We start from the raw sequence: 25,752 nt of genomic DNA, 5'->3' as shown, positions 1-25,752 counted from the left end.
ATGGTGGAGGTGTGGTGGTGGGTTAGACCGATGCACCAGTGGTCCGACTGCCGTATTATGAGTATGGCGGTTTGACCGCAATAGGACTGCTGCAACCGCCAGGGATCCATGATCCTTGGTTTTGGCATGGCGGCCTCAGGGCCTAATTAAGCTGGCGGTGCTACTGCAGCACCGCCAATCATATTACGAGTTTCCTCACATCCACTCTTTTCATGGCGGTGAGCCCACCATGGGATGAATGCAGGGGGGGACATGGTCCGTCCCCCTGTCTGAATGCACCTCCTTGCCTGCATGACATGGACTTTGCAGCCCATGCCATGTTTTTTAAATACAAGAAACAACTACACATTGCCACTACTGCATAAGTGCTTGTTGAAGAACCAAAACCAAATAGCCCTTCTAGACACCTCTTCGTCTTGAATTAAATCATTCATTTCTGACAAAAAATTCAGTCATATTTCTTTGACCAAACGATCTTCATAACATTGAAACAACTGACATTGTAGTTGTGTCTTGTTATATGTGGCTTTGCCTTACTGCAAAAGCCAGACCTTACTTCTGTTCAAGATGCTTTTTAAATAGGCACCACAATGGGAATGCCAAAGGACCGCCCACCAGATCACAAGATAACTGGTGATCTGTTGGGAAGCGCTTAAGTTTGGAAGTGTGGTAGTGGAGCAGTGGTATGGCAGCCCTATCCCATCCTGCAAAACTCACAATCAGGCCCATAGTCTCTTTTATGGAAACCAAAAATCTGCACCAGGACAAGGCCACAGGTTGTAGCCAATGAGAGTTCCACGAGGACAGATACCCTTTGGCGAACAACCACTGAACAGGATTTGCTGCTGAGGAGAAGAACTTAGCAGGAACTGCTGCAAAGTCAGGCTGTTTAGTGAGTAAACGTAGCTGGATAGATGAGCATGTTGGTCCTGGTCTTCTCTCGGTTCTCAGAGCAGTTTTTAGCCAAAAATGTTTTAGGTCTCAAGTTTTGAATTTCAGCTATCTGGGCACCTTTATCACCCAGCCAGGAGTCTAGGACTGGAGGCGGCACCACTTGGGAGTCTAGGACTCATTCAGGCTGGATTTGGGTGCGGGTTCAAGATGGTCGGAGGCTCTACTGTGACTGAGACTCTGATCAGGATGCCATTCAATAAGCATATAGAGTCACTCTGGTAGCCCGGGATTCAAGCGATGAAACAGGGCTCAAGCAGCAGGGCAGTCCTCTGATGATTCAAGGCAGCCTTGAAGCAGCAAAGCAGTCCCCCTAGGTGCAGCAAAGCACTCTCTACAGAGTAGGCCAGAGCATCAGATAGTCCTCTGAGATTTCTTCCACCGGTCCAGAAGTTGAACTGAAGAGTGGGTCTAAGGTCCTATATGTATACTGCGTTCCTTCATTAAAGTAGTAGAAGTTTCTAGAGAATTACCTTTAAAGTGTTTGAAGCTTCCTAACTCCCTTGCTTTAAGCTGGCTCAATGAACAATGCAGTGGTGATAAGTTATTTGTGTGAATGCAGAGCACGCCTATTCAATTGCATGTGGGGCTGTGCCCAGCTCCGCCCCAGGCCATATCCTGCCCATTGATTGCCCATCCATGCATACCTAATCCCTCTATTGTGCGGATGTCTAGGAGGAGTAAAATAAGTTCACTGCCAACTGTATCTAGTCATGTGCCCCAGTAATAGGTGCAGGAACGTTCTAATTTCTAATAGTCAGGTAGGTTATAGTGCCAACAAGGAATGTGTTCTAAAAACAATTTGACATATAAATTGGTTACTTGGCATGTCTAAGCATGACTTGATTAAAAATTATTCACTCCATTCATTGAAGAAAGAAATTTTAGAATCCAGGTCTATATTTTATATCAAATTTATATTAAGACTCAAAGCCATCACAAATATAGGGGTTCAGAAAATAAAACATGGCTTCAAAAAATAAATATCCACTCATATTGATACTGAATACTGTGATGCCTTTCAACATTAGTTTGTCATTTGTCAATGCACATTAAAGACCACTTTCAAAGTATACAAGCACAGTTTCTTTCTAACAGAAGGACTAGACTCTGAAAATAAATGTAACAATAAAGAAAAAGAAAGTCGGGTTAGGCACCAACTTTCTTTTTAGATATGGTTACATTTATCAAGTAAAACTTTAAATTACGTTTCCAACCTTTTAATTACAATGCAACCTGACCTATATGCTACCTACTGTATAACCTATGTGAAATCAAACAAGAGGTTAAGGCTTGGCAAGGGCGTTATAAAATCTAATTCAGGCTGCAATGGGATATGTTTTAGGGGCTACTTAAGTGGGTGGCACAATAATTGCTGCAGGCCCACTGGTATTATTTCATTTCCAGGCCTTAGGTATGTGGTATACACTGTACAAGGGACTTCTAAGTGAATTAAATATCTAAATCGGGTAAAAGGCAATTCTACCACACTTAAAGGTGAGAGCAGAGACGCTTTAGCACTGGTTAACAGTGGTAAAGTGTGCAGAGCCCTAAGGCCAACAAAACCCAAATTCAGCAAAAATAGGAGGGGTGAAGGCAAAATGTTCGGGGGTGAAGCTGCAGAACACGTTCTATCTAATATAAGATCTGTTCGTAAAAAAGCAAGGAAGCTAACTAAAAACGTAAGCTGTTTGGGATTCTATATCTTTGGAGGAAGGCATTTAAATAAATAGAAAAATACAATTATTTAATGTTTACACCACTTTTCGTCTGTGATCTAAAATGATAGCTCAGTTAATTGGCTAACATAATAATACATCATTGCACCTCTCTTTAAATGCAGGTAACAGGTCGTCTAGCAGCATTCAGATCTCAAAGCAAAAATGATTTATTGGCTAATTACTCAGAGTTCAATAGGTACCATCTTGGTTTAAAAATCCAAACAATTTGGAAAGTTTCTTTAATGAGTTTTTAGGTGGGCACAAATAATTGTATGCTAGTTGCAGCATTTGTATTCATCGTGAGCCAACATTATGAACATTACTCTCCGGGAGAAAAAGCATTATTGAAAGGCTGCTATAATTACCTGCTGAAGACTGAACTAGAGTACAAAACACGGAGGTGATTAACATACAGTATCTGCTTTCAATACACAGGAGGCTCCTCTATCACATTTTATGTAATCATACATTCCCAGATGTTAAACCATCACTGCTATTAATATTCGCACTGTACCAAAGCTCATGTAAGAGGAACATGTTGACAAATGTAAAATACTGACTTTGACTTCTAAATTTGCTGGGTTCCGGCCTCCTTATTCAAACTCGCATTACTCTCAAGCCATCCCTTTGATTTTTAACACTGCAAGTCCCATAATTCCTTGCATGGCCAAACGTCCGTGATGGATAGTCAGGCACATTCTATGGATCCAGAACTTTTGGCCTGCTCAAGTCAAGATTCCGCTGCCTTGACAGGACTGGAGGTGCACTGTCATACTCGCCTGGGAAGGTCTGCAAGATCAGTGTGGCATGCTGTATGCTGCACAACATGGTCATTCACAAAGGGATTCCCCTGTTCCTGGATTATGGTGAAGGACCAAGGCCTCTGCCTGTTCAGGGCCCTGAGTCCAGTGATGAGGACAGTGGAGAGGAGGAAGGAGTTAACATGCGTCAACAGCTCATCACCCGCTACTTTACTTGAAGGTGAATGACGAGGTACGACTTGTACATTGTCGGGTGTGATTGCTGTTGTTGTGAAGGGCTAGGTGTGGATGGTACAGACAGGCACATATTGAGTCACCTGTGTGTTGCAATGTGGCAGTGACATTTCACATGTGAACATATACAGAACTCTGTTTGGTGATACTTGCTGCACATTGTGTTGTCTGCCTGTAGACTTATTTGGATGTTTTGTGTAGTGTTATGTCTGTGATGCCACACTAACGTCAGTGACTGTTGTTCTGTTGTGTCTCCCTAGGTGCCTCGAAAGTCTCCAGGACTACATATGGTACATTTTTTGGATACATCATGGACATTTTCAACACTGTAGATAGTGCAGTAAAAACCAAAGTGCACAAATTCAAGTGTTAAAGATATTTTATATACAAAGTTGACATTTGAGGGGTGCAGGTATATTTACAGGAAGGTGGTGATGGAGCAGTGAGTTGACAGTTATGGTAGATGGGATGCAAGATTAGACTTTATAACAGCAAATACTCCAAAGGAGACCTACTACGAGACCCACTAGATCAATGTAGGTAGCGCAACTAGGGATAAAAACCTATGAATGGGGTGAGATTAAACACCAACTCGCTAGGGATGTGTATGATATGCTAACAATATCTATGTAGTGGGAGGGGGCAACACTAGTTGTTTTTAGTTACCCTCACACACCCTAGTGGTGTCATGCTTCATCATCGGGTCACCCAGACTCCTACAGGTCAGGGTAGGCTCAACCACAGTGTTGGGAAGCTCTTGTGATAGTGAAGGCAAGTGGATATAAATAAAATACCTCAATCAGACCCCTGGTATCCCTTTATTCATGGGTCTGGTTGGGTTGTTAAAAATAAGTAAAAATGGGTCTTACAAGGATTTTTATGATCCTATGACCCTAGTGAAGTGCCGACATGTTTCAGTCCTTGTGTGGCCATAAAGGTCCGGGACTTTCTTCAGGGCAAGAATAAGTCACCCCCTTATGTGTGGGGATACTAAAGAGGGGGAATTCCCTACTCTATCAATGTAGCGAGGGAAGAGTAGCTTCTCCTCGTGTTTGTATATTAATAATATTGTGAGATGCCAGGCTCCATCTGCGGAAAAATTATGGCAAAAAAACACATTATCAGATACAGACATTATCCATATTCTTGTGTGAAATCCCACGCGTGGCACACTGACTTCTCAGTGAACATGCTAGACTTGTGGAGAGCACGAGTGCTCTCATTCTATGTCACTCAATCTTTTATGTAGTGGCATTTTCATTGTGTGACACCCAATAGTTAGTGTCAAATATCACACACTATTTTGATCAAAAGATGTGACATTGTGAAGTGAAATACCAAAACAGTGGTCGCAGTCTCAATTGCAGTAAAAACTCCCATAAGAATACACACATACATGTTCTATAATCGTGTATAGCGTTCTTCACACACGCACATTCATGCATATCATGCAGCTATCACATCTTTCATAGTAGCACTTACCCAAATTATGTTGGGCGTAGGTTTCTCAGTCAGAAAGACGCTGGGGCATGCTCTCCTAACCAAAGAGTGTTAGTGAGGTAAGTGAGGTTGATATTCGTGTCTGATAATAATGATGGACCAGCCAAAATTGCTGAGGCATCATTGTCCGTATATCCTATGCCCATTAGATCGGCCATGGCACTACTCGGTCATGTGTGTTAAATGTGACTAAAAACTGCAAGAAACCACTAATAATGGTAATACTTCAACTTCCAGAGGTTCGTAGCACTGTACTAGACAATACTGAAAAAAACCCACAGCTGTGCGCTGCTCAAAAGTTGAACAAAAACGGGCCTCTGTAACTTAATCCAGAGGTCCTAAGGGATATGAGAGGGTATATGGAGTACGTCCTCCCTACAAATACTTTATAACAATAAATAACAGCAGCCGCAAGCCGGGAGGCGAGACAGTTTGTTTGCCGGTAGGGAGCGTCCTCGCAATAAGTAAGTAGCACTCCTGCCCCCAACCCGCATTAACCTCGTACCTTAACGAACTGTTCTTTACTATGCTGGAGGCTCTCTCTAGTCTAATGCTAATTCCAACAATACCACCACAGATACTTACCTCACTAACACTTTTTGGTTAGGAGAGCATTTCCCAGCGTCTTGCTGACTGAGAAACCTACGCCCAACATAATTTGGGTAAGTGCTACTATGGAATATGTGATAGCTGCATGATATGCATGAATGTGCATGTGTGAAGAACGCTATACACGATTATAGAACATGTATGTGTGTATTCTTATGGGAGTTTTTACTGCAATTGAGACTGCGACCACTGTTTTGGTATTTCACTTCACAATGTCACATCTTTTGATCAAAATAGTGTGTGATATTTGACACTAACTATTGGGTGTCACACAATGAAAATGCCACTACATAAAAGATTGAGTGACATAGAATGAGAGCACTCGTGCTCTCCACAAGTCTAGCATGTTCACTGAGAAGTCAGTGTGCCACGCGTGGGATTTCACACAAGAATATGTATAATGTCTGTATCTGATAATAAGTTTTTTTGCCATAATTTTTCCGCAGATGGAGCCTGGCATCTCACAATATTATTACTATACAAACACGAGGAGAAGCTACTCTTCCCTCGCTACATTGATAGAGTAGGGAATTCCCCCTCTTTAGTATCCCGAAACATAAGGGGGTGACTTATTCTTGCCCTGAAGAAAGTCCGGGACCTTTATGGCCACACAAGGACTGAAACATGTCGGCACTTCACTAGGGTCATAGGACCACAAGACCCATTTTTACTTATTTTTAACAACCCAACCAGACCCATGAATAAAGGGATACCAGGGGTCTGATTGAGGTATTTTATTTATATCCACTTGCCTTCACTATCACAAGAGCTTCCCAACACTGTGGTTGAGCCCACCCCGACCTGTAGGAGTCTGGGTGACCCAATGATGAAGCATGACACCACTAGGGTGTGTGAGGGTAACTAAAAACAACTAGTGTTGCCCCCTCCCACTACATAGATATGGTTAGCATATCATACACATCCCTAGTGAGTTGGTGTTTAATCTCACCCCATTCATAGGTTTTTATCCCTAGTTGCGCTACCTACATTGATCTAGTGGGTCTTGTAGTAGGTCTCCTTTGGAGTATTTGTTGTTATAAAGTATTTGTAGGGAGGACGTACTCCATATACCCTCTCATATCCCTTAGGACCTCTGGATTAAGTTACAGAGGCCCGTTTTTGTTCAATGCAAGATTAGACACCATATGGATATGGTGACCCAGTCCAACAGACAGGTGCCATTCACAAGGCTGTGTGGGGAAGGACAGTCCAAACAGTCAATGCAGTGGGGAAGAGAGTTGCCATCAGGGCTGGCTCTGTGACTGGCGTGTGTCTGGTGCTTTGCCTCCAGAGATTCCCAGGCTCTTCTTTGGACGCCCCTTGATCGCTTTGGCGGGGGCCTGCTGCATGGCCAGAGGTGTCTGAGGACTCACCCCTCTCTGTGGCCACAGGGGATGATGGTGCAGTGTCATCCTGCAGCACAACAGAGGGGGACGGAGGTGTTTGTTGGGACACAGGCCTGTCTCTCAGTAATGCCACATGCTGGGCCATGAGGTCCACCATTTGTCTCATGCGGGTGTCGATGGACCTCATCAGCAGGATGAGCTCGAGCAATAGTTCGTCCAATCAGCCACTTTGTCCCCGGACCTGTTCATATGTCCCGATGACTCTGGGGAAGTGGTACAGGGATGGTGTGCCAACCTCCTGTGGTCTGGGGGTGACCCTGGCCCTCCCACCTGCCCTGCTGCCACGTACCTATGCCGCACCACTGTGGCTCCACGCACACTCTCCCTGCCCTCCACAGTTGTTGTTGTGTCCTGGTCATTCCCTGGGACAGGGAGGGTGCTGCAGGTCGTACTAGTGGTGGTGGTGGTGGAGGAGGTGGCAACGGTGGAGGCACAGACTGCAGGGGTCTGTTGTGCTGTTGTTGTTGAAGCAGATGTGGTGGAGGGCTGGATGGGGGCATGGGACCTGTTGGGCCCTGGCACACCAGATGGTCCGGCCCGGAGGTCATCGTCCAAACTAACCTGGGCGTCTACATCCGAGAGTCCATGTACCGGGGATGGAGACTGGCTCTGCTGGTCGTTGTTGTCCTCAGCAGCAAGTTCTACATCACCTATGGATTAGATGGTGAATGTTCAGTGTTGGGCACTGTGCAAGTATTCTGTTAGCTGCATATATGTACACTACACAATTGATAGATCTTCACTAATATTAATAATGGCAATACTGGCCATGATTACATGGTGCAGATGAACATCAATTACACGTACATGTCATGTATCGATGCATTGCATGCAATTGCTGCTAGGTGTAGTGGTACAGGCCTCCCAGCCCAAACAAGCCCCCCAGGCAAGATGGCTACCTACCTGTTAGGTGAGGGTGAACAGTGCAATGGCTGACACATGCTCCTGGGTAGGGGAAGGCTCCATCTTGGTAGACTGTGGGACAGGGGGCATGGTGGGAGTAGTGGTACAGGCCCCCCTCCCCCAAACAGACCTCCCAGGCAAGATGGCTACCTACCTGTTAGGTAAGGATGAACAGTGCAATGGCTGACACATGCTCCTGGGTAGGAGAAGGCTCCATCATGGTAGGCTGTGGGACAGGGGGCATTATGGGAGTAGTGGTACAAGCCTCCCTCCCCCAAACAGGCCTCCCAGGCAAGATGGCTACCTACCTGTTAGGTGAGGGTGAACAGTGCAATGGCTTCCAGGTACGCCTGGGTGGGAGGGAGTGCTTCATGCTGTTGGGGTGTGGGACAGAGGGCATGGTGGGAGTAGTGTTAGTGGCCTTCCACCCCCAAACAGACATCCCAGGCAAGATGGATACCTACCTGTTAGGTGAGGGTGAACAGTGTAATGGCTGACACATGCTCCTGGGTAGGGGAAGGCTTCATCTTGGTAGGCTGTGGGACAGGGGGCATGGTGGGAGTAGTGGTACAGGCCTCCCAGGCAAGATGGATACCTAGCTGTTAGGTGAAAGTGAACATTGCAATGGTGTGACCAGGAGCGACCACTGCGCCTCCGGCCTGGTCGCCCCCCTGCTCCTCACCGTGCCTGCCACTGCAGCCCAGCCTACCTGCTTACCCTCGCCGAAGCAGCCAGCAGCGCCCCAGCCACCGCTGGGCCGCCCGCTCTGCCAGTCCCGTTCCCGCGCCTCCTGCCTGCGGCCCCGCCACACGTTTGGTTAACCCCTTCCCGCCTCCCAGCGGACCCGCGCTCCCTGCTCCCCTCTTAAGGGGACCTCGCCTGCTTCCAGGGAGCGACCACTGCGCCTCCGGCCTGGTCGCCCCCCTGCTCCTCACCGTGCCTGCCACTGCAGCCCAGCCTACCTGCTGACCCTTGCCGACGCCGCCAGCAGCGCCCCAGCCGCCGCTGGGCCGCCCGCTCTGCCGGTCCTGTTCCCGCGCCTCCTGCCTGCGGCCCTGTCCCCCCGCCACACGATTGGGTAACCCCTTCCCGCCTCCCAGCAAACCCGCCCTCCCTGCTCCCCTCTTAAGGGGACCTCCCCTGCTTCCAGGGAGCGACCACTGCGCCTCCGGCCTGGTCGCCCCCCTGCTCCTCACCGTGCCTGCCACTGCAGCCCAGCCTACCTGCTGACCCTCGCCGACGCCGCCAGCAGCGCCCCAGCCGCCGCTGGGCCACCCGCTCTGCCGGTCCCGTTCCCGCGCCTCCTGCCTGCGGCCCGCCCCCCGCCACACGATTAGTTAACCCCTTCCCGCCTCCCAGCGGACCCGCCCTCCCTGCTCCCCTCATTTGACGCCCCCTCAGCGACCGCGCAGCGGACGCGCGCAGCGGGAGCGCCGACTGAGCGCCGAAGGTGCGCCAAAGGTAAGCCTGTCTGCGCCCGTCCGTGCCTGGACCACGCCCAGTGCCAGGACCCCTGGCCCCCGCAGCTCCCAGCCCACCCGCCGGACGTACGACGCCGCCACCCTCATCGCACTCAACGACGGACGAGTCCCGGGATGCTACCGTGCCACCCCGAGACGCTCCCATGGACCCTTCTGCTGTACCGCCTGCAAGTTCACCTGCATCTGGACCTGCCTCGCACCAGCACCCGCCAAGACGAACACCAGCAGCAACCACCTCAAGTGCATCCTGCTCAACACCCGCTCAGTCCACAGACACGCCATCGAACTCTGGAACCTCATCGACACCACTGCTCCTGACGTTGCCTTCCTCACGGAGACCTGGATGAACGCCTCCTCAGCACCCGACATCGCCATCGCCATCCCAGAGGGCTACAAGATCACCTGGAGGGACCGCACCGCCAACCAGATAGGAGGAGGCATCGCCATCATCCACAGGGACACCATCCGCATCACGACCTACACCGACGACATCCTGACCACCGTCGAACACCTACACTTCCAGATCCACACCGACCCGAAGACCACCCTCAGAGGCACCCTGATCTACCGTCCCCCTGGACCACGCACCCAATTCAGCGAGGACATAGCCGACTTCGTTAGCCCGCATGCCCTCCCCTCCGCTGACTACATCCTCCTGGGGGACCTCAACTTCCACCTGGAGAACAACAACGACCGCAACACCACCACCCTGCTCGACAACCTCGACAACCTCGGACTCAAGCAACTGGTGACCACCCCCACCCACCTCGCCGGACACACACTCGACGCCGTCTTCTCATCCAGCAAAGACATTGCCTTCAGCCACGCCACAGGACTCCACTGGACGGACCACAGCTGCGTCCACTTCACCTTCAGAAGAACGACGACCCACCACCACCAGCAACAGGTCGCCCGCAGAAGCTGGAGCAAGATCACAGCCGACCAGCTCGCCGCTTCCCTGAGCCAGCACCCTCCCGCCAGCTCAGCGAACCCCAGCCAGGCCGCCGACAACCTCACAAAGTGGATCAGCAACTGCGCGGACGAACTCGCCCCACTGAGGACCCCGCCCAGCAGACCCGGCAGCAAGAAGGCCCCGTGGTTCACCGACGAACTCAAGAGCTCCAAGAAGAACTGCCGAGCCCTCGAGAAAGCCTGGAGAAGGGAGCCAACACCGGACAACATGACCACCCTCAAGCTTGCCACCCGGAAGCATCACCAACTGATCCGCCACACCAAGAAAACTGCATTCAAGGACCGGTTGGATAACAACGCACACAACAGCAAGGAACTCTTCAACATCGTGAAAGAGCTCTCCAACCCCAACGCCGGAAACAACGACATCACCCCATCGCAAGAACTCTGCAACTCCCTCGCCTCCTACTTCCACAACAAGATCGCGGACATACACAATAGCTTCAACACCCAACCGACGAACGCCACTTCCAACTCGACCGAACCACCGCCCCCCACCACCACCCTCCGCGCTTGGACTCCGATCTGCACCGAAGAAACCGTCCGCATGATGAACTCCATCCACTCCGGATCTCCGACCGACCCCTGCCCTCACCACGTCTTCAACAAGGCTGACGCCGTCATCGCACCCCACCTGCGGGACATCATCAACACCTCCTTCACCACCGCCACCTTCCCTGAGAGCTGGAAGCATGCCAAACTCAGCGCTCTACTCAAGAAACCAACAGCGGACCCCACCGAACTCAAGAATTACCGCCCCATCTCGCTGCTCCCGTTCCCAGCCAAAGTCATCGAGAAGACCATCAACAAGCAGCTGGCCGCCTTCCTTGAGATGAACGGATCCCTCGACCCCTCACAGTCTGGCTTCCGAGCCAACCACAGCACCGAGACCGCCCTCATCGCTGCCACCGATGACATCCGAACCCTGATGGACAACGGAGAAACAGCGGCCCTCATCCTACTAGACCTCTCCGCGGCCTTCGACACCGTCTGCCACCGCACCCTAGTGCAGCGCCTCAGCAACGTCGGAATCCAGGAGAAGGCGCTGGAATGGATCATCTCCTTCCTCGACGGAAGAACACAGAGAGACCGTCTACCACCGTACAAGTCAGAGGCCACCAAAGTCATCTGCGGCGTCCCTCAAGGATCCTCGCTGAGCCCAACCCTCTTGAACGTCTACATGAGCCCCCTCGCGGCCATCGCACACCAACACAACCTCAACATAATCTCCTACGCCGACGACACACAGCTGATCCTCTCCCTGACCAACGACCCCGCCGCCGCCAGAGCCAACCTGCACGAAGGGATGAAAGAGGTAGCCGAGTGGATGTCGACCAGCTGCCTGAAGCTGAACTCTGACAAGACGGAAGTCCTCATCCTGGGATCCTCGCCCTCCGCCTGGGACGACTCCTGGTGGCCCCCCGCCCTGGGCACCGCACCCAAACCGACAGACCACGCACGCAACCTGGGCTTCATCCTGGACTCCTCCCTCTCCATGACCAAGCAAGTCAACGCCGTCTCCTCGTCATGCTTCAACACCCTGCGCATGCTACGGAAGATCTTCCGGTGGATCCCCACCGAGACCAGGAAGACTGTCACCCAGGCACTCGTCACCAGCCGTCTGGACTACGGCAACGCCCTCTACGCCGGAACCACCGCCAAGCTCCAGAAAAGACTCCAACGGATCCAGAACGCCTCAGCCAGACTCATCCTCGACATCCCACGACACAGCCACATCTCCGGACACCTAAAAGACCTGCACTGGCTCCCGGTCAACAAGAGAATCACCTTCCGTCTCCTCACCCACGCACACAAAGCTCTTCACGACCAAGGCCCGAGCTACCTCAACAACCGCATCAACTTCTACGCTCCCAAACGACACCTCCGATCAGCCAGTCACGCCCTCGCCGCCGTCCCCCGCATCCGAAGAACGACAACAGGAGGAAGGTCCTTCTCCTACCTGGCCGCCAAGACCTGGAACTCCCTCCCGACCGACCTGCGCCTGACCCAAGACCACCTCGCCTTCAGGAAGCAGCACACCCCCCCCTCCCCCTAGCGCCTTGAGACCCTCTGGGTAAGTAGAGCGCTCTATAAATGCATATGATTGATTGATTGTTTGGGTTGTGCAAGGAAGTACTTATCTCTGTGTTGTTTAACATTAGTTTGTACTTACCAGCATCTACTCCCCCGGATACTCCTGTAAGACACTCAGGATGCAGGATGGCAAGCACCTTATCCTCCCATGGTGTGAATGTTTTCTGTGGGATGGGAGGGCCACTGCCTGTCCAGTTAGCCAGCTCCCAGCTCTTGCTCCTCCTTTCTTTGACAACACTCTTGAGATCATGCCACCGCTTCATGATCTTCTTCTTGGATCGCGGGGTGGTCCCTACTGCATTGACCCTTTGTACAATCCTTTCCCACATTTGTGTCCTTGTGGCTAATTGTGTCTGTTGGACCAGGCTACTAAATAGTTGTGTTTGCACTCTCACTATCTCATTGACCATGACTGTCAACTCACTGTCTGTGAATTTGGGCATTTTCTGTTCTGCCATGGTGCGTGGTGTTTGGAGTGTTTTTGGGTGCAGGGGTGGGTGTGGTGTTGATGTGTGAAGTGTGTTGTGTGGTGGGGGATTGTTGGTGCTGGCGTGATGGTGGTTGTGATGGTGGTAGTGGTGGTGGTGGTGGTGTGTGTACTGTGTTCTTTTGCCTCTCCTATCAGATCTGGTGTATGCCCTTCTCTTCTGGAGTGTTGCAAATTGTGGTCAGGGAAGGGGCTGGTTTTATGCTCAGCTGTGTGGGTGTGTCCAAAAGGGATTTTGATGTCAGGTGTGTTGTGGGTGTTGTCCATGGAATTGTATCTTTTTTTGGGCATTTGTTTTTTCAATGTTATGTGTTTTGTGTATTTGTAGGGACATGGCTACTTTACTTTGTGCAAAGTTAGGCATTTGTGCGGTGTTTTGTCATCATCCGCCATGTTTTTCATGTTCTGTCCGCAGCGGTGGCTATGCTGCAGCTCTTCCGCTGTCTCTCCCATTCACTCCTGTGTGCGACCACGGTGGTAAGAAACAGCGGATCGTACAGCAGGACCATTGGGGATATCCTAATTTCTCGTGCAGTACCTCCGCTTTGCTTGCGGCTGGTAGTAGTTTTTCCACTGCGTTTCCGACCGCCGCGGTGGGTTTTTGGACATCACCGCCCGTGTTGGGCGCTTTTGGTTCGCCCACTACTGCGGCAGTCTGTCTTTTTTGGTGGTTGATCCTAATTTGACAGCCGGTTTATCCGCGGTACCGGCGGGCGGTTGTTTCTCGCCTCCATTGCGGTCGGGGTGGTTTTCCACCCACTATCCTAACGGGGTCCTTAGTGTGTTATGAAATCACTATTACAAGTATACAGTTATCTATACAGTTACTCATGCAATTAATGAGTTTTATGTATGCCTAGCTGGACCTGCATCTGAAGTGGGATGCGGAGGAGCTGTGGAGTCGATGAGCCAAAGTGATAGACATTGAAGCTCGACGATCACCCTTAAGTGGTGGTGAATTTTGGCATGTCGCATGGAGACATGTTGCTGACCTGTGTGAGAAGACCGCCTTGCGCACCTTGGAGCCGTTAATAGTAGAGGCACTCCAGCACCCCAACGTAAGGACGTATTAATTGCATACTACGATTTACCACTACACTGGGGTGCGTGAAGGGGATTACCAATGGTGGGTGCCACCTCTCTGCATCACAGGCCAGATGATGTTGGGCTGGCCGGATGCTGTGGAGGGTGAAGCCCCTGAGCTGCGCCGAACTTGTGTGGCTGGAGCGCTGCAACTTCACACCTAAGGGGGCCCTGATGCATCAACTGCATTGGAAGCTTCACCAGCGGACATGGTGGCGATTGCTGTACCCAGGCTTGTGAAATCCCTCCTGGCTGAAGCTCCAGCTAGCTGACTCACAGATTTGGAGAGAGTGCAGCAGATTGCTCTAAAGTGTCAATGACCAGGTAAGGAGAAGGTGAGATGCGTAGCGCAGAATGCCTGGGGGTCGAATGCCCCAGGCCTAGCACACGTAGATGATGCACCCCCAGTTGCGGCTCATCCACCATGGCGGAAGAACGCCATCCCACTGCTTTCAAGCAGTGCAAAAGAGGAACAATCATCACATGATGATAACTTACTGATGTAACTGTGCTATGTTTACCTTGCGGGTGGGAGTGGGGGTAGGATTGCTCCAAGCAAGGGGCAAGGCATGGGAGGATTTGCATGCCCACTCCAGTGCTCAATGACTGTTTGGTTGACCCACTCAGGCTGCCAAAAGCAGTCATGCACACTTCCCTGTTCATAATGCAGGCTGCATTACAGCCGGCAAGGAAAACATGCCCACCCCTCCAGCCCCTGGCTGCATGCCTTGTCCTGTTGCCAATTACCAATCCCATTGCCACATTGCAGTGTTGTAGTTGGCTCAGGGAAGGGAGCCTAGCTGCCTACTTCCTGTTCCTGGGAGCAGACAAAGTAGAGCAGGGGCAACGAAGACTTAGGACCCGGCTTCGAGGTAAGACTTCCCTTATTGACATTTTTACTACACCCGCTCACACACACATACCACGTCCAAGCCCCATCCAGTGTTCTTTCCAGCATTTACCACCTCACAGCTGTCCAGCCTCCCCCAGCAATTCTCAATGGTGGTGGTTGTGCACCCATGCACAGTGGGTGTAACACCCATGTGCCAAAGGCACATACATGGTTGTGGTGCATTCCATAACATCGCATTCCATTCCAATGCACACAAATACTAGGCACATTGCAACAGTAGAGTAGGTGTTGCATGCTGGGACAATAATATCCCTATTCCCACTTTAGTGAGTGCAACGCAAAACTGACCATTGCACCTCAAACCCAACCGTGAACCCTGGAATACCTTTTTGAGCCCTCATAAAACACCCAATAATCAAATTTGACCCAAATGCACATCCCAAATTTCTTATTTTACCCACAAACACACCCCAATTTTCATATTTTGCCCCAAATGCACCCCCCAATTTTTATATTTTACCCCAAAACACACACAATTTTCATATTTTACCCCAAATGCGCACCAATATTTTCATATTTTACCCCAAAACACCCCCATTTAAATAGTGTAACCCAAATGCACACCCCAATTTTCATATTTTACCCCAACACACACCCCAATTGTACCCCAAAACACACCCCAATTTTCATATTTTACATCCGAAACCCATACCCTCCAGAAAAACTGTCAATTACCCCATTACTGACCTCACAATGTGTTGTAATCAAATGTGATGTAAATACACCTTTGTTGTTGGATTTGCATTGTTAACGATGTACTGCCTGTGTTGTGGTCGTCTCCCTTCCCAATAGCAACCCATAGGCTACGCTGTTTGCGTCCGTCTGTCCTTGGACCGTGCTCAGTACCAAGGAGCCTTCCTCCTGGACAATCCACCACTAGGACACCAGCACCCTCCTTGCCCTCAAACCTGGACACCACCTCGCCTGCCAGGACCAACCTTTGCTCCGGAATGGACATTGCCATCGCCATCACTGATGGCTGCAGTATCACCCGCAAGGAGCACCCCGACCATCAAGGAGGAGGCATTGCCATCACCTACAGAAGCACATTCCGACTGACCACACATTCTAATGACCCAAGGGTGAACATGGACTACCTCAACTCCCAGATCAGGAACAAGCCCAGCACATCCTCTGTGGCACCCTCATGTGCAGGCCTCCCAGGCCAGGGCCGCCTATTCTCCAATACCATTATAGACATCATTGCACCCTGGGGTCTCCCATCCACCAACATCCTACTCAGTGAACTCAAGTTCCACCTGGACAACCCCTGTGACCAGGAGACCACCCCCTCCTGGGGAAGGTACCCTACATTAGGCTCAACCAGCAAGTCACCTCAACAAGTCACATAGCAGGACACACATTCAAGCACGCCACCTCCGCCAGAGGTAACTTCAACTACAGCCAAAACACCGGACTCTCCTGGATCGACCATTATTGGTAACATCACTTCTTCACCTTGCTCACCGGATGCAACCACCAGCATCGCAACCTCTCGCAGCTGGATCAAGGCTACCGAAGAACGTCTTGTCAACTCCTTCTGCAGCCAACACTCCACCAATGCTTCCAAACGATGACACCGCAGCCCACAACCACCACCGATGGATCTCGAACAGCGCCTACATTCGGGCACCCCTCATGAACAGCACTGCGTCAGTACCTTGTGCCAGCCTTATGGCAGGCATGAGGTTGACACAATGCCACAGGTATAGGCTGGCCCCATTCATTGCTGGAGTTGCGTCATGGTTGTGACATGACTGCAGCAATGCGTGACTTTAGCATAGACAGATACGTCAGGATTCATGACGCATCTGTCATTACTTGCATCATTGGGTTCTGTCCAGTAAATACAGTGCATTCATGCTGTCGCAAGAAGGACGTAGTGAGAAGTGTTGCAACGCTGTCTTGTTGCAGCACTGCAACACTTTTCATTACTGGGGTCAGGGATGCGCACCATCTTATTGATGGTGTGCATTCCTCCACAGCAGTTTTGTCACAGGGCAGCACTGCAGAATTGCTTGCAGCGCTGTCCAGCACCAAAAGCTGCTGAGATGTGGCCACAAGTGTTATCCCCATTTATAAGACCAGCTATTTTCTGGTCTTAAGTAACTGGCTCTAACTGCAGTTAGCTAATGGCTAACTCAGGGATAACTCCTTAAGAATAAGGCCTATAGAGTACAAGGTACAATCAAGATGTGCATCACCTTAAAATTACATACATTCAGAATATTCTCTGGCAGTCATATGCCCACCAATCTTTGCCTGTACAAATGGCTAGAGGATCGACCTCGAAGTGGGGGAACTGGGTTTGAGTCTCAGAAGGGATGCTCAACATCCTGTGATTCTGGGCAAACTACTTAATCTACCCGTGCCTAACAGAAATTAATGTGTATGTCTGTAATGCAACTGGTGCTCATGTAAAGCACTCTGATAACTTCAGGTCAAGTTTGTGCTACATAAAACTAATAAAATAAAATGTAACTGAGTGAAAGAGGTAAGTGCCTATCATACTAACAGGTTCTCCTGATCTGTTTACAGGCACATTCTCCTGCAACAAAAGCAACCAACTGGGGCTGACACATCCAAATAACAGGGAGCTGGTGGTTCATATATCCACCACACTGCATCCCACATCTTACGACTTCCTATATAATCCTGAAAGAGTAGTAGAATCAATGAGAGACTGAAATTATGTAATTGCCTCGAATATCAGTTCCTCCATCCTAACCCATTCGCATTATGGCATGAGTGACGTGGAACAATATTGTTTCCTGCTTTACTGACCAAGATGTTTATCTATAATCCATGGTGTTCATGCTGTTGCAGCTTAATATGTGTCTTCATGTGATTTAGAGAAGAAAGTAGCAGTTTACTTTGGAACAAGCAGGGTTTTCCTTTGGGGTGCATGATACATTTCACTCCGCCAGTGGAGTTAGTGGAGTTTTGGCCATTGACTCTGTGTTATGCATGTAACATGGAGTCCTCTCCAAATTCAACCAACCCCTACTTGGGGAAGTTTTTCTTTGCGTGGCTCACCAACGGTAAGTTGGCGAGCAAGATTTGGCATCTCCTAGCATGCTTTTTGGGTGCCAGTAGGGCATCTGGCCAGATTTCCCCAACGTGGGCAGTTGCAACAGTTCAAGGTCAGAAAGCTGCTGCTCAAGTGGAAAATCAACTCGAGTGGCAGAAAAATCAACTCTAGACGCAGACCCCTCTGGCATGCCTCCTGATGATAAACGTCAATGCAGGCAGAGCACCATACCTCATTTAACCCATTCATGGGACTCTGCAGAATCTCAGAGTATAAATCTACAGTATTCCGCTGAGTGAAATTCCACAAGTTTCACTCACCCCTAGTTTTCATTTACTTCAGATCAGTGGTTAGAGCAAGAGATTGCTGTGCTGATTCTGGCAGAGAAATGGATCTGAGAAAGTGATTTTGAGCCAGACCATTCTCTGGCTAGAATGCTGAATAAATGTAGTTAATTTGTGCTGGTGGGTGCCTGTTGGTCACACATGCAATTGATTTAGGTGCCTAGGACTAACATACTCCCATATTTAAATAGGATCAAGAAAACTGAACATTATTGACATTTGCCACCCAGTTGTATTTATCTCAGGAAAGATGTTTTGGGGAGTCCATCAACCAGGCATTGGGGCCAACTCCTCAGAGGGATGACATTATTGTTGGCCATTTTCCCATTCCATGGGTAGGGAGATAATTGGGCCCCTTAGAAGTGCTGTGGATGGAAAATGGCAACGTCCTTTTTGTTTATTGATGCTCCTGTCTTGGGGCTTTGAAGTCAACCATAAATGAAGTTTGGCCCACTACAGCATAAGGCAGTAGATCATCCCACTTCAGCCATTGGCCAACCTTACTGTGAGAGCTGATATTTCTTTCACAAGGAGCTCATCCTCACACAATGCAGTTCCCTTCAGTGCCCGAGATTACTATAACATTTCCCCAATTTTTTTTCTTTTTTGCCAATGTTTTTAGAGCTGGCATGGACCAGGAAGATCCCCCAACAATAACGTTTTGCTCCACCCATAAATTAGTTTGCGGGGTTGCCGCATCGGGGAGGCATAATTTATTTTCATCAAATGGAAATTATAATTTGTTATAAGTTGAAATATTTTTGCTTTTTTTCAGTTTTAATTATTAATCGACAGATGTTGTGGCAACCTAAAAGCTAAGTGTTTTTCCATTTTTTTTGAGGCAACTGCTATTGTTTGTCTCTGTTTCTATTGTTGTACACTTTCACATACACAGTTTTGCCTCATGACTTTCAGCTCGTATCACACCCACAACATTGTCAGAGCATTAACATTTGAATGAGTACCTTTGCAGTCTACATACCACACCGTGTTGGAGGGAGAACGTTTAGATAGTTAACAGAGAGTTTATTATGTACTTTGACTGCTGTCCAGGCCCTAACTCAAATAATGGATGAGAGCTCTTAGGCAGGTTCTATTACTGAGACTAAATCAGAGGGGGAGAATCATGAATAGGAATCGGGAAGTGATTTTCATTTGGTGGAGTTTCATCTGATGATAAATTATCTTCCAGATATTCTAAAGAACATGGTCTTGGCAGTCATAATTGTCCTTTTGCAAGCACACCCTTTACAACTGACAGACTGAGACAGTGCAATCAAATCTAGAGGGCAGACTTGTTCTGTGGGGAACACAGGTTCTCACTTGTCAACCCCTAATAAATTTGAGCTGCAAGTTTCCTATTTTATTGCAGATCTTGAATATGAATTCAATACTTCAATCTGTTGCTGATTGGCTAAGTGCCTTTTTGTGGACGATGTGTTCCTTGAGTAAATTGTGAACTGTACTAATTTATGTGCTGAACAGTTTCTGAAGGAACTATCAGCCTTATTCATGAAGGCTAAACCGGCTCGCAAAGGGCCGGATTCTGAGAATCCGGCCCTTTGCGAGTGCGATTTTTGCATTTGGGATTCAGCATCCCAAATGCAAAAATCGGTAATTGCTAAATCGCTAAATTGCGAGGAATTACATTTAAGGAATCTCTATTTGAGATTCCTTAAATGCAATTCATGAAGCATTTGAAAATTGCGAAAATGCAATTTTGGGCCGCTATTTACCGAGAGGTCAGACCTCTCGGTAAATAGCAAAAACTTAGAAAAATGCTTTTAAAAGCATTTTTCTAAGTTGCATGTTGCACACACACATGTCCTTTGGACATGTGTGTGCGCAACACCTGTTTCAATTTGCATTTAAGGGGTGCTACAGGGTGTCCTTTGGACACCCCTGGCACCCTTTAAATCGCTATCTTATTTGCGAGTAGCAAATTGCTAATCGCAAATAAGGAATACTCCCCATGCATTCCTATGGGCCTTTTGGCCCATAGGAATGCATGGGGAGTTATTCCTTATTTGCGATTAGCAATTAGCTAATCGCAAATAAGGAATCAGTGGGAATCGCAATTAATATTGCGATTCCTACATGATTACCGTTTTGCGAGTCTCAAATAGCGATTCCTTATGATTCGCTATTTGAGCCTCGCAAAACGGCCCGATCATGAATCAGGCTGATGGAGGCACTCTAGTGCCTCATTCTAGAGCTCACCCGCGGACACCCACTTCTCTAGGGGAGTTGGATAAAATGATGGGCCTTTCACTCCTCATGGGAATAGTGCACAATCCAACAGTACATATGTACTGCTATACCTGTATGGTTTGGGCAACCCTCATTTTCCAGATGGTCCTGAACAGAGATCTTTTTTTGATTCTGAGGCATTTTCTGCATTTCAATTATAATTATGCAGGATTCTCCTGCTAGCATCTATAATATGACAGGTGTCCAGAATGCTGCCTGTAATGGAATTTTTGATTGCCAAGTTTGCAGAGATTTAAAATGCTGGTAAGAATATAGCGGTCAATGAGTTGTTGATGCTCAACATAGTGCACCTGCTGCTCAAGCAGTTCATACCAAGCAAATGAGCTTGTTGTAGCATCAAACTGTGCATGTGGCGAGAGAGCTCCACTGGGTATGTATACAGCCTGAGAATATATACTGGGAATGACTGTAGTATAAATCCTGCAGGTTGTCCTTCCACACTAACATGTTATACACATATTGTATAAAGCTTTCTCAATCACTCTTGCAAAAAGTTATATTCTTTTTGTGGAAAATTTCTAAAATGGGTCCAACTGTTCAGCAAGCTGTACAACACTGTCACTTTGGCTTGGAGCACTTTAAAATAACTACAAAGGATTCCATTAGGAGCTTGTTTGTTAGAATCTCCAAACAGGCCACAGCACTGTGTTGCATTGCAGTGAACATCTGGCTGTGAAATTCTCATGTAGGCAGCGAGTATACTTGCTTACAATAATTCATGTTGACAGTACTTCTCGTGTCATAGTTTGGGTGAGTTGGCAGAAGTACACAAGCCCATTTGTATGGTTAATTACAACATTTACATGGGCAGAGAGGATATAAATGACTTGCTAATTCAACCATATAATGTTAATAGTAAAATTACAAATAGAATAAGCAAGGGGCTATGCACCTGATCCAGTTTGTAACATACAATGTATATATTGTCTATCGTCTGACTATTATGGGAAGAATTGATACATAATTTGTTGTGAAATGTATAGAAAGAATTCAGAATCTGCAGATTTGAAGAAGTATGGGAATGCTGGTAGGTACGAATTTTGAGATTCTCTGCAGATTCCAGACCATTCCCACACAGAAATATAAAACAAATGTGTGATTTTAGCCAAAGTCTGAAATATGCTGTGCATTGTGGATAAGAGCATGTCGTTGAGATTCATGCAAGTCACATCATCCTTGTCTTTGCTGGTTGTCTATTTTCCAGAAATGTTTTGGTTTATTAGGTTTCCTTAGGTTCCAGCAAATACTGCAGCTACCTTCATTGCCAAAAGGGTTCCATTTGTTTGTATTAAAGGCAACAACTTAAAGTCTCTTTGTTGAGCATTGTGGCCTTTCCTAGTGGGGCTGCTAGACCTATCCACACAAGTAGGATACTGTTTTTTATTGGAAGAATTGTGGCAACACAGAATAGACAATACTTGCTTATCAACAAAATGCATTTGCATTTTTTTGCTTTACAATGCAATTCAGTGTGCAAGATAGAGCACTTTTTAAATTTAAAAAATACCTATGTTTTAAATTTTAACTTATAAATGGTTGGTAAGTAAATTTACACATGCAAATGTACCTTTGTGGAGAGGGCCCTACATATACCTACAATCACAATGATCTGATGGACATAAAGGTTAAAAATTTTGTAATTCGACCATTGGGGTGAAAATTACAGATGAAAATTTAACTTATTGCTAATGCTTACGAATAATTTTCATTATTTTTTAAGTCCGGGCAATCAATTTCTTTAGGAAAACCAAGGTCAATATACATAAATAACCTCTTTATGAATTTGGAATTGTGTCTACTTTTCAGAAATGTATAGCTCTCTGGGTTCACTCATGGATTTCACACTTCTTATCACTCCAAATTGCAAGTAGGTCAAAACAAGAAAACATTGGAAAAGTCAGCTTACACCTACAAAAATGCAAAATATTGTGCAAAATTTTTCTTTTTAAATCTCTGTTTGTACCTATAATCTGGGAAGGTGGTGACCTTAGCACAGACATTATTTTATTGGTGTCATTTTCAGAAAGAAATACCCTTTCTTGACAGCGCTTTTTCCTATTTTTTCCCTCCATAAAACATCCTCCCGTTCTAAAGTATTTTGGCTACTTTCTTAGAATCCTCTAGTGGAATTCACAAACCCTCGGTACTTTTAGAGTCACATACACTTGGTACAAAAGAAGCAAATGTGACCTGGAAACCTTTTATGGAAAACATGTTATGAAGGCTTATGCCTCAAACAGCAAAGAAAATGGTCAACACTGAGATAATAGCCTCAGCAGTTAAAGGTTCAATAATTAAACTCACGTAGGCTGGAAAGTAGCCCAGACTAAAATGAGAAACCCTCATAGTACCATACAATCACAATGGCTGTATCTTTCCATATTTCAAACTGTGTACGGACTCAGGCCCAGTTTGTACATGATTGGTTCCACTAAACACTGTATTAGCCACATGTGGCAGTCACAACCGATAATGCACACCCTACACCTCTATCAGTCTTAAACTATCAGGAAAACTCTCAAAACCATCAGAGACTATCATAACACACTGCAGACAGTATTCAGACATCCCTCACACACTAACAGTATCACACTACTAGCAGCACTCTCACACCCCTCACAGAGTTGCAGTCTCACATTACTGATAGCCCTCTCATGCACCTCACACTAACAGCTTGCTACTACCAACAGCATTCTCACACCCCTCATAGACTATCAGACTCCCTCTCACACCCCTCACAAATCAGCAGTCACACTTCTGAAAGCACTCCCATACCTCATGCAGACCAGGAGACTGACATTGCCAGTTGCTCTCTTAAGCCACTCATAGAAGCGTAAGCACACTGCCGGAAGTGCCCTTACACACATCACAGAATATCAGAGTTGCACTACCAACGATACTCCCAGAACCATCAGAGTAGCAGTCATACAGAAAAGGACTCCGACCATCCTCATAAACTAGAAGTCTTACATTACCACTCAGAAAGCTCACACACCGCACAGACCAGTATTTCACACTACAGGAGGCCTTTTCACCCCACTCAGAGGCAGATAGTCACACTCTTGTGACAGCACTCTCACATTCATCACAGAGCAGCAGTCTCGCACTGCAGGTTGGACTCTCATACCCCTTACAGGTTAAAACTCATACAGATGGAGACTCTCCCCTCATGGATTAGCGGCACATCAAATAGATCTGACTTGTCACTGAAAAATCTCTCATGACTGGTGAGTTAGTGCGTGAGATTGTGAATGGTCGAGTCGATGAATGCAAGAACGAGTCCGTGTTTGGGTGAGTAGATGAATGAGTTTAAGGATCATCGCATGGATGATTAATCATTGAGTATCTGGATAAGTGTATGACTGACTGCATGGATGGAAACATCCCACCATTTTTATTTATATGACACAACTATTGGCTTTGCTCATGCTTGTTAATGTTTTAAGTGGTACTTGGGCAGCTCTAAGTGTGAACTCTAGGGTAGGTTTGAAAAGACTCATGATGCCATTGGCAGGATGAGACAAAATGTATCGAATATTGTGTCTATTCAAATGCAGTCTAATGTTATTCATAATGTATTACTGAATCTTGGTATAAATACACTGCATTGATCTTACTTTATACAAAGCAGTGCCCAGAAAGAACTTAAAACGTTCCTCTCTGATGAAAATTGAGTTTCAGGTAAAGGACCCCCCGACCCTCCTATATTCTCCCCAAATGCAGAACTGTATGTGAGTAAACGATGTTTGTGAACGAAAAATTACAAAACATATACACAAGAGTGAGGTAACAGAGAAGCTCTCCCGAACCTTCATGAGGCTTGTGCCAGTTTCTTCCCATCCACAAAAATACTGATCATCAGTGTGAGAGTGAAACATATGCATGCAGCTGTGATGGGGCCAACTACTATGCAGACTGGGGGAAACGGCCTTTTCAACGAAGCCGTTTCCACGAAATCTTTAACCACGCATGCAATACAACGCATGCGTGGTTACCACTAAAGCCTTTACCACGCATTCCTTTACTACGATGTTTGTAGTAAAGGCATATGTGGTAAAGGTAAAGAGTAAAAAAAGGGGGGTTTGGGGGGGTCTCCCCCCAAATAAAAAAACTCACCAGAAGTCACGACGGAATCTGCACATAATCAGCGTCGAATAAGAGAAATCAGAAAAAAAATTCTGTTTCCTCTTAACGACGTATGACGTCACCACGCAAATAGTCGAGGTAAAGGTTATGCGTGGTAAACGAATTCCGTTGTAACGCATGCGTGGTAAAGGAATGCGTTGCAACGGAATTCGTTGTAACATCATACATTCCAGACTGGACAGGGGTTGCTGGGTTGCCGCACAGTAATAATGCTTACACTGTCAGGTGTCCCAGCCGCAGGAGGGCAATGTTGTGGTTTTTCTGTTATATGATTGATGTCCCTGACAGCCAGAAAGCACAAACCTCTTCCGGGGCATCTCCCAGTCTTGGAGCTCAGACAGTCCTCTTGGGTACTTCTTACACCAGCAAAGCAATCATTAAAGGTTCACAAGTTGCCAATTTCCCGCAGCTGTTGCAGTTACGTGAAACTAAACTTAGCTTCATTTAATACTAAGCATCTAACTAAGATTTGATTTATATTTTACTTTAAAAACGTTAAAGACCACATCTAATGAAATCAAGTGAAAGTTCAGCAAATCTATTCCCATTTTCTTCCTCTTTCCCTCATTTTGATTTCCTTTCCTTTCGTGGCTTTCCTTCAGCCTTCAATTTCTCTCCTCCACAATCTTAGGGCCTGATTCACAAAGATAAAGTTACACTTTTATAGAAGTTTATGTTTGTTTTGGGATTCACAAAACTGCATTTTAATAGTACGTTTAGTAGTGCTGGGACTCCTATCTCGGGGTGGAGAACTCCACACATAAACAGATATGTGCGGAGATCTCAGCCCTCCTAAACGTACTATCAAAATGCACTTTTGTAAATTCCAAAACAACCGTAAACTT

This window comes from Lissotriton vulgaris, chromosome 4_1 (assembly GCF_964263255.1).
Source record: "Lissotriton vulgaris chromosome 4_1, aLisVul1.2, whole genome shotgun sequence".
NCBI classification, from domain to species: Eukaryota; Metazoa; Chordata; class Amphibia; order Caudata; family Salamandridae; genus Lissotriton; species Lissotriton vulgaris.
The sequence above is the reverse complement of the archived record's forward strand: the minus strand, read 5'-3'. Positions refer to the sequence as shown.